Below are 10923 nucleotides of genomic sequence, written 5' to 3'. Positions count from 1 at the left end.
AATGGCCTACACTGTAGGCCATTCTGTAGCTCATTATTAAAGGCAATCAAATTCTGTATTGTAGGCCCTACACAATACAGAATTTGATTGCATTGAGGTTGCATTCATCTAATTACTCTGAAACAGATGCCAGCGACTGCCGTTCACCACTGTCATGTCTACTGTCATTACCATTAGTTGTGGTATATCTCTGCCATAGAAAAACATACAGTTATCGTTCTTGGTGTGGAGGGACAGGCCTCTACACTTTACATCAAACTTGTCATTGTGTAAAATGATCTAAAACACAGCATGAGCACCTCTTATGGTCAGGTTACTTTTGATGAAGCGGGGCTCGAACTGGCGGCCTTGGTCAAAGCAGGGCTTGAACTGGCGACCTTGTGGTCCATACTTCCCCTTCTCAGAAACGACATTTCAGTACTTCTTTAAACTATTTGGATAAATGATTGCTTCCAGCAGGATTTTACATGAAGCTGAATTAGAATTGCATCCATTCCCTTGATTTTTCTCAAGATTTCTCTTCTTTCTTCTCTTTTTCTTCTTCCCCCTCCATTTGTCTTCTTCCCCCTCTCTTACAGTCTGTTGTTCCACTGAATATCTAAAGGTCCCATGCCTGGTTCAATCCCGGGTTTCGGCAGTTGAAATGAGGTACAGAAAACCGTATGACTCTCATGCTGATCTCACTGGGGGAAAAACTGTACGAGATTATTTGTTTAATAACTAACAAGTAAAAATAAATTGAAAAATACATTCTGGATTTGACACTTGCCAGGCGAAATAGCTCAGTTGGGGGAGTGTTAGACTGAATATCTTCTTAATTTTCAAATTTATTTGGCTGTTTATTTTATTTTATTTTAATGTTTTTGCAATTGCTTGCTGTATAGCCTACTTCTATGTCATAATAGCGTGTGCTCGGTGTAAAAAACATTTGGGGGTTCAGGGGGGGGGGGGGGGGGGGGGGTGTATGTCGGTGGCCCAGGGGCCCTTTATCTCTAGATCCGCCTATGCTCATTGTGCAGAATGTCCCATTTCAGGTTTTCAAATGCATAAAAACCTTTTTGAATATAGCAGCTGTACAAGCTCAAACAATGCGTCGCATTGCAAGCTTGTAGATCGGCTATTTTCAAATATGGTCAATGTATGTGGGAATCCAGGTGAATGGTGCACCTACTGCACCTGACCTAGTCACATGACCAGCAGGAAGCACAAAAGTCTTGTTCCTCCTAGTTGAGAGCCATTTTGACTCTGCTGCAGGAAATGGTGTTTCCCTCTCATGCAGGGTGAAGGAGAAAGCACATGGTAGGCCTTGTTTGTTGCGCTAATGCTGCTAATGGCTTTTGTTTGGTTGAGCACATGCCACTGTTGGCCATATTGTTCATTTTTGCACTTTAGTCCGTTTCCATGTTGTCTTATTTGACCTTAATAATCAAATGTTCCCTAGGAGAGCGAATTATACACTTTATTATCTTAGTATCTTGCCTCACTGATATATTGCCCTAATGTTTTATTTATATATACACAACATATATTTACAATATATTTACTTATGTGAATTTGGTTTGGCATATTTATCTTGTTTTGATTTGTTTATTTTCTGTGTGCGATTAGTTTAGAGGCCCCAGTAGGCCCTGAACTGAAGCCTTCACTCCTTATCACCCATGTGCCCCTTGTGGGCCTCTGGCTCTGTTCATTCTGAGCACTTAACCTATTTGGGGTACCTTACCTTTGTTAAGTTTGTCTAATATAAATACAATATATGTGTTTGTAGGATCCCTCACTCCTATCTGTGACGGTGGCGTAGTCATTAAATCGTAGGTATAATATATTAGCCCTGCCCCTGCTACAAAAACATGTTTTGAACATTGAAATTCCTTGCAAGAAGATGAATACTCCTGCATAATTGCAATCCTTTAGTTTAGTTTGTCTATTCTAGTACACCTAGCCCTCATCGAAAGGAACTCTTCCATGTATCATTTATTTTAGAACACATGTACATGGCAGGCTTTGCCAGCGTTTACCTAATCAATTCTAACTTGCCAATCAAAAAGGTCTGCATTATTCAACAGAAGAGTTCAAAGTTTTTTTTTTGTTTTACGTGTAGGGAACAGTTTATGGTCTTTGCTACTCCTGCACAAACGGACAGAGAGAAACGACCCACTGCTCGAACAGAACACCAAGGACCCACTGCGCAGACAGGATGGAAGACCCAGGGCCAGGATGGATGTAGAAACATCACAGTGAGTACAACTCGGCACCCCCTGCTCTCTCTCTAGCCATGCACAAACACCCTAGCATCATATTTTATATTCAGTTCATGTGCATTGTGCAACTAGTGCGGCTGGAAACATTAGATGACGTGTTTATAAACAATGAATCTATAAAATACAAAAAGAAAATGTGCAGTTCCTTACTTCCTTGATGGGGACAAAAATCTAAAGCCAAGCCTAATGTGCAATGATTGGGCTGAGGACATGGGTGTATACGGGGCCATTAATTAATATTGATTGATGTGGTTTAGATTTTGCTAGCTCCTTTCGGAACCCTACGTTAAAGTTTCTGACATTGTGATGACTTTATGTAGGGTTCCTTCTCACCGGATTCAAGCGACGTGGGACGCAATCTGACTTACCCTGACTTAGCCCTGTGCTGCGGTGTGGGTGTCACGCTGACATATTCCAAACGAAGCATATGGACGCTATAGGATACAACGAACCCTCTCACCCCCCCCCGAACGGCACAGAAGCCGTTAAGTATTTTTAATGTTTGTACGACCGTTTTGCCAGCTCTGAAATTCTCTCTTCGGTCCCTCCTTGTTGACATCTCGGTTGGCTAGCTGCGCCTACGAGGCGCGTAGGGAGGCGCTGCTAGCCAACCGAGATGCCGAGAGGCGGTACAATGGGATGTCAACAAGAGAGAATTTCAGAGCTGCCAAAACGGTCGTACAAACATTAAAAATACTTAACGGCTTCTGTGGCGTTCGGGGGGGGGTGAGAGGGTTCGTTGTATCCTATAGCGTCCATATGCTTCGTTTGGAATATGTCAGCGTGACACCCACACCGCAGCACAGGGCTAAGTCAGGGTAAGTCAGATTGCGTCCCATGTCGCGTGACGCCGGTGAGACCGGACCCTACGTGGTAGGTCCAAAGGAGCTCAACCCGGGGGGTCCGGAGACGGGCTAAGATTTTGCTGCTATGTACTTTATTTTTGGTTTGGTGTATTTATCTTATTTTGATTAATCTGCTGTGTACAGTTAGTTTAGAGGCCACAGTAGGGGCGCGTACACTTGCGCACTTCTAAAGTGTAGTTGTTTATTTGGACTTGTTTCCGAAGTGTAGTTGATTATTTGGGCTTGGTTCTGTAGCACTGTCTCTTTAAGTAGTAGTAAGTAGCCTTGCCGAGGCCCATAGGGCAGGAGCCTATGGGCTGTAGCGTGAGGCAGCTTGATGTACAAGTACACCCCCTGGACATGACGCTAGTATGTCGCAGGGACTTACCCCCAATCCAACCCTTGATGCTGAGTGTCAAGCAGGGAGGCACTGGGTCCCATTATTAGTCTTTGGTATGACACAGCCAGGGATTGAACCCCGACCTCCCAGTCTCAGGGCGGACACTCTAACCACAAGGCCACTGAGCTGGTAACTGTCTCTTTAAGGGTAGTGCATAAAAGGGGTGACCAGGTTTGAGGCCTCATGTTTAGCCAGAAGCCTGATTTGAGTGTTTGTTGGGGACCATGGAGACATGAGGTGTACAGCCTAGTACTTAAGTAAGTGTAGTTCTTTTTTTTGGGCTTCTAAAGTGTAGTTGATTATTTGGACTTGTTTGTAGTTGATTATTTTGACTTGTTTTTAAAGTGTAGTTGATTATTTTGACTAGTTTCTATAGTGTAGTAGTTGCAGTTGGTTTGGTGTATTTTATTTTGATTTGTTTAATTTGCTGTGTACGGTTGGTTTAGAGGCCGCAGTAGGGAGGGACGGACGGACGGACGGACGGACGGACGTTTATTTGGGCTTGTTTCTGTAGCACTGTCTCTTTAAGGGTAGTGCATAAAAGGGGTGACCAGGTTTGAGGCCTCATGTTTAGCTAGCTGCAATTTGCAACTCTAGATTTTTTTCATAAATCTAGAGTTTCAATACCCTCCATTGACTCCCCATTCATCCAATTTGCGTTTGCGATCTGTTTGTATTAAACGAAATTCTGTGTAGGTGATTCTTGTTGGAGTTTGGAAGCACTCGTTTTTTATTAACGGGTCGCGCTGCTGCCTCCTGCATTATGGGCAAATTCGAAACCGGTGGTACGCAGGGCCGTTCAGTGACTTCGACGAGTGCTTCCAAACTCTAACACTTAAAAAAAGAATCACCTGCACAGAATTTCTTGACAGAAAGTAGCTCAAGGTGTGGCAACCATATGCCTCCCCCATCAGGGTTACAATACTGCTGCCTTGTGGATTGGCTCCGGGGGGTATGTGGGACTTGTATAAATGGCATGTGCAGGTAAAAGCGGTAGTGAGTGAAATCACATTTCCGTCTTCTGCAGATCAGCTTCCACCACCTCCTCTACCATTTCCTTCTAACACCTCCTAACACCACCTCCTAACACCTGACCACCTGCTAACACCACCTCCTTCCATGATGTGGTGGAAGCTGATCTGCAGAAGTCATATGAAATTTTGAAAATATATGTAAAAAATGAAAAGAAAGACATGTATGGTTAACAATGAACGTGTCTGCTTTACTACATAAGTGTCAAATAAACTTTACCATAACAAAGGACATATGTCAACCCCACCCGATCACCTTCACCCCACCCCCTCCTGGTGCTGTGGCCATCTTGGAAACTAAACACAATATAAACAATTGGAGAGGGGTGGGGCCGAGACAGGCCCTTATTAGTCCCCACAGGAATCCGCGGAGAAAACGTCTTTATTCCGCGGAGAACATTCCTATTTCCGCAGAGAACAATCCTTGATTCCGCGGCTTAGTTAATATTCCGCAGAGATTCATTTATTTAACCTAAAATAACCAGTTATCAAGCACATTTTTTATTTTGTTTTGTCATAATAATCAAACATTCCAATAGTTTTTGGGGTTAAAAATGTAGGATATTATTATAATTATAATCAGCTTCCACCAACATGGAAGGAGGTGGTGTTAGAAGGACGTGTTGGAAGGATACATTTTTTTTTAATTTCCCCATCCCCTCCTCCCTTTTCTCTTTTCTTCTCCACCCCCCTTGGTTTTGTAGATTTGTTTTCCATCAGTGCGGTTGTTAACACTGTACAGATTCACAGTCCAGTAAGGCTGGATGATGACTAACTCATAATCCGGGGAGCGACTCCCCGGAGTTTCTTTTTGTCCCCCACTCTGCAGTTCCATGGACTTCTATGGAGGTGCCTCAAGAGTGTGACCGTGGACCAGGCCTCTTAATGGAGCCAGCAAACAGAGTGCCTAACTGCCTGCCTGGAAATAGTCATCAAGTATATGTAAGCTAAGAACCTAACCGTTAAAATGTCTATGTAATGAAACTATGCATATATACTATAGGGCTACTGTATGTCTAGAGTCACACAGATGATACCTGAGGAAAGGGGCTGATCATTTGTGTGCAGGCCAAGACAAGCACACTGGAAATACCTGTGGACAAGTTATGCCTCATCTTTGAAACGGACACTTACGTTTATTTATCTCTCAATTTGATGATGTTAGCTGTAACCCTAATCCTTGTGTTGGGAATGATAGTCCCTTGTATAGATAGCACGTGCAGGTAAAAACGGTAGTGAGTGAATTCACATTTTCGTGTGTCTTCTGCAGATCAGCTTCCACCACCACCTCTACCATTTCCTTCTAACACCACCTCCTTTTAACACCACCTCCTAACACCACATCCTAACACCACCTCCTTCCATGATGTGGTGGAAGCTGATCTGCAGAAGATGTGACATTTAGAAAATATATGTAAAAAGAATGAAAAGAAAGACATGTAGTAAAACAGACACGTTCAATGTTAACCATACATATGTGTCAAATAAACTTTATGATGCAGAATAGGGAGGTTATTAATGTTTGTTTTTTTTTGCCTGGGGGTGCGGGGCATTTTATATTCCCCGCCCCTCCTCCCTTCCCCCCCCCCCCCCCCCCCCCCCCTTCCTGGTTGTGTTTCCCATCAGTGCGGTTGTTATTAACACTGTACAGACTCACCGTCCAGTATGGCCTGCCACTAACTCATCGTCCGGGGAGCTGCTCCCCGGAGTTTTTTATGTCTCCCACTCTGCAGATCCATGGACTTCTATTATGGACCCCCAGCTGCCTCAAGAGTGTGACCGTGGACCAGGCCTCTTCATGGAGCCAGCAACAGAGTGCCTGCCTGCCTGCCTGGAAATAGTCATCAAGTATTATGTAAGCTAAGAACCTAACCGTTAAAATTTCTATAATGAAACTATGCATCGATACTATAGTGCTACTGTATGTCTAGTCACACAGATGACACAGTACCTGAGGAAAGTGGCTGGTCATTAGTGTGCAGGCCAAGACAAGCACACTGGAAAGACCTGTGGACAAGTTATGCCTCATCTGTGAGACGGAAACTAACGTTTAATGTTTTCATGAAAAAGTTTATTTATTGGATCAGTGTCTCTCCATTTGATTAGCTGTAACCCTTATCCATGTGTTGGGAATGATAGTCCCTTGTATAGATAGCACATGCAGGTAAAAGCGGTAGTGAGTGAATTCACATTTTCTCGTGTCTTCTGCAGATCAGCTTCCACCACCTATCATTTCCTTCTAACACCACCTCCTAACACCACCTCTTTCTAACACCACCTCCTAACACCATGTGGTGGAAGCTGATCTGCAGAAGACGTGAAATTTAGAAAATATATACAAAAATGAAAAGAAAGACATGGTTAACAATGAGCGTGTCTGCTTTACTACATAAGTGTCAAATAAACTTTACCATGACAACCTTTTGTTATGGTATATCAATGAGGTCATATAATTGTATTCACAATTATATCATTATATTGTAATGTATTTGCCTGTAAAATTGCTTGCTCTGGGTAGTATTTCTGTTGGACCTTTGCTCTATATACATGTATTTTTTTTATTTTCCCCCCTTGGTTGTGTGTTCATTTCCAATCAGTGCGATTGTTATTAACACTTGGTTGTTTAACACTTATTGTATGTGTTTTTGTATGGATAGTTTTATCATAATTTTTAAGAGCCTGCTCTGGGACTACAGATGTAAACTAGCTTTTGGCTAACTCTGGCCCATTTACATGGATGGATTGTACAGACTCACTGTCCAGTAAGGCCTGCCACTAACTCATCATCCGGGGAGCCACTCCCCGGTGTTTATTTTTGTCTCACTCTGCAGTTCCATGGACTTGTATTATGGACCCCCAGCTGCCTATCAAGAGTGACTGTGGACCAGGCTTCTTCACGGAGCCTATCAAGAGTGACTGTGGACCAGGCTTCTTCACAGAGCCTTCACTCGGCCTATGAAGAGTGTGACTGCGGACCCGGCCTCCTCACAGAGCATGACAATGGACTGCTACCATATCATAGTACACCACAACACTGCATTTTATCTTAACATTATTATACCACTGCATATGATCTGACATCATTGTGGCAACAAGTTGATGACTGTCCTCGCTTGTAGCAGGCATTATGTAAGTGGGTGAATGTCATTGCTCGTAACGGCTTAGGTATACGACTCTTCCCTTTGCATCAAGTACCATCTGCTTGACTCTTCCCGACACCCACAAGCTCTCTGGCACTGAATCGTCCATAATCATAACGTCTGCCGTTGCCAGGTTCTTATTAATCTGAGTGCATTTTTGTGGCTGTTGAAGCAGAGACAGGTACTCGCCCATCTCTTCCAAAACAAGTCAACAAGATACTGCACTTTTTTACCCTTCAGCATGTATGAGACTTCTTTTGTGAACAGCTCAAGTGGCATGACTGAGGTGCTGATATATTTCCATTGCTGACCCACGAGAAAGAAGCTTGGGGGCTCTTTTGGGCCAAACAGTAGTGTGTTGGTGCTAGAGGCCCATTGGCTCTGTCTCTCTTCATTTGATGATGTTTGGCTGTAACCCCAAACCTTGTGTTGGGAATTGAAGTACCCTGTATATATGGCAGGTGCAAGTAGATCAGCAGATCAGCTTCCACCAACTTCTAATACCACCTTCTTCTAACACCACCTCCTTCTAACACGTCCTAACACCACCTCCTTCCATGTTGGTGGAAGCTGATCTCCAGAAGATATATGATGTGAATTCACTCGCTCCCACTGGTACCAACCCAGACCTGGCCTTTGCCGGGAGGCATACTATGGTCCGACGGAGCATTGGTTCGACATGCGTCCGCACCTCGGACTAGCGCCTGTTCCCGTGCTTGCGGTTATGGTTAGGTTAGGATTTGAGGTGGGTTGTCGTGTTTCGGACCAATGACTAGTCGGACCAAACACATGCACTCGCCTTTGCCATGTGTCAGCAATGGAAATGCATCGGTACCTGTCATGCCACTTGAACTGTTCACAAAAGACTTGTATACAGACTGAAGGGTGAAATAGTGCAGTATCTTGTTGACTGTTTTGGAAGAGATCTCTGCTTCAAGTGCCACAACATTGGACTCAGATTAAGATGAACCTGGCAATAGGAGACCTTATGATTATGGACGATTCAGTGCCACAGAGCTTGTGGGTGTCGGGACGAGTCAAGTAGATGACACCTGATGCAAAGTGAAGAGTCACATATGATACCTAATGAAAGGGGCTTGTCAGATGTACGTGCAGATGTATGTATGTGCATATCACCCAGCTAAGCAGCACAGTCAGTGTAGGTGAAGTCAGGGTTCATATCTACAGGTCACCATGACCACAGCGTCTCCATGCATGAGACATCAGACTTCCCATCTTGTGACTACGACGTCACTACGCTGCCACCACCACCACCATCACTGTGCTGAACCAACGAGGGGATGCCAACGATCTCCTCCACGTGGGTCATCGTCAGCTGACAGCAACATGGATTCATCTCAGCCAATCACGATAGAACAACAACATTCCGCCATGTTTGCTATAATTGTGTTATTCACGGAATAGAAACTTTATCCAGGACTCGGGAACGGACTTTGTAACTATGGAATAACGCTATGTCAAGCCTGGAATATGTAACATCTTTTCACTGAGAATCAATTTGTATAAATTCCACTAAACTTTATAATTCGGCATGGTCTGAATTCCTGCATCTTCCTAATTAGTTTTTAAGGGTCTTTTACCAAGGTGTTTTATCCATTGCCTGGATTGTGTTCAGGCTTCAAGGGTTTTTCTAGGATTGGCAAAGGTTACTAAAGGATTTTAACCCATTTTGGGTGGGAACCCCTTTTGGTGTTTTAAAGCATGATGTTATACTTTAGCTATTGAAAAATAGCAGATTCAGATTCATTTGGTTCCATTCAAAGTTCTCTGAAAGGTTTATCCATTGTGCTATCTTAAACTGACAGCGCACTATATTTGACAACTACTAAGGTTTTCTAAAATGGTTCTTTAATTACTGCCTTAAACTGACAGTCCTATATTTTAACAATGAATCCATGAATTGAACAAGGTGGACCCTCTTGTAAACGAGTGTAATGCTTAATTGGGTCGTCCACTCAGTCTTTGTATTGAAATTCAGGACCCTGATGAAGACCGTATAGGTTGAAACATGTCGGTTCAATAAAGTTTCCTCCTTTTAACATTAAGTGTGCCCGGATCTCCTCTTTGTTCTACAGTCGTATTGAGTTTGTGCTTGAAGTGTAATGTAATTCTGCAAACTTAATAAATATTTCAATCAATATTTCAATCAAATTCTATAACTATTACCCTAGAGTCGGGTTCTGCTTGACGTTTTTTCCAGTTACCACTGTCGCAATATTGCTTGCTCTGGGCGGCTGTCCTTTGCTCTACATGTAAAGTGTCTTGAGACAACTTGTGATTTGACAGTTTAATAAAATGGAATTGAATTGTGTATCAGGCATATATGCATGTGTTCTGACAGGTGGGTGAATATAATTGTGCAGTAAAATTGTACTATAAAACTATATTTGTACTTAAAGTATTTGTACGTATAAAGCTGTTTAATTGTGTTTTAAACCAATGCAAGGGAATGCTTGACGTGTCTCTGTAAAGATGTTTAATTGTTTTGAACCAATGCAAGGGAATGTTGGATGTGTCTCTCTGTAAAGATGTTTAATTGTTTTGAACCAATGCAAGGGAATGTTGGATGTGTCTCGGTATAGCGGATTAATTGTTCTGATGAACTAATGCAAAAATAACAAATGATCTTTTTTGTTTCTTTCTTTTTCTTTTAACTCCTGTGTCTATTGTCTGTTTTTGTTACACATATTATAACCCACATTCAATACATCATCAATATATATCACCCACATTCAATACATCAACAACAAAGCCAATACGAAACAGGCTGTCTTAAACAGCAAAGGGACACTACAAAGTGTGTATATTCTAAACATTTAAATAAAAGTACTGTATTTGAAGCCCCTAGTAGTAAATAGTAGTGCAAGTGATAGTTTTTGGTTAAATATGTTTATCGTAATTATTACAGTAAAGATATTGGTTCTGTTCAGAATTTGTCGCGTCATGTCTTTCCACAAAATAATAGAAAAAGCTCAAAAGGGGCTCGATAAGACAGTTCGATAAGGTGCTAGTTATGAATAAAAAATAACGAGCTCCATCGCTAGTCCTCCCTCACCAGCACGCTGGCGGGAGCTTCTTCACACCCCGACCAATCTATAAATCTTTGTGCATTAGTTAAATTTGAACAAGGCCCTTTGCCTTACCAATCGCCCTATTTAGCTTTATATTCATTGTCTTTGTTCTTAGATAACTTGATTGACTTTGAATGACGCTACAGGATAATAG

General features: G+C 42.6%; 1 long non-coding RNA gene across 1 annotated transcript; it reads left to right on the top strand.

Moving 5' to 3' along the window:
- The first annotated feature begins 1248 nt into the window (after nucleotides 1-1248).
- On the top strand, nucleotides 1249-9743 carry LOC306940165. The gene is made up of 4 exons (XR_013791985.1): nucleotides 1249-1299; nucleotides 2102-2237; nucleotides 5367-6392; nucleotides 7369-9743. It is a non-coding gene; the product is annotated as an uncharacterized lncRNA (long non-coding RNA).
- Nucleotides 9744-10923: the final 1180 nt, after the last annotated feature.

Source organism: Electrona antarctica, assembly GCF_951216825.1.
Source record: "Electrona antarctica genome assembly, chromosome: 1".
NCBI classification, from domain to species: Eukaryota; Metazoa; Chordata; class Actinopteri; order Myctophiformes; family Myctophidae; genus Electrona; species Electrona antarctica.
The sequence above is the reverse complement of the archived record's forward strand: the minus strand, read 5'-3'. Positions and strand labels throughout refer to the sequence as shown.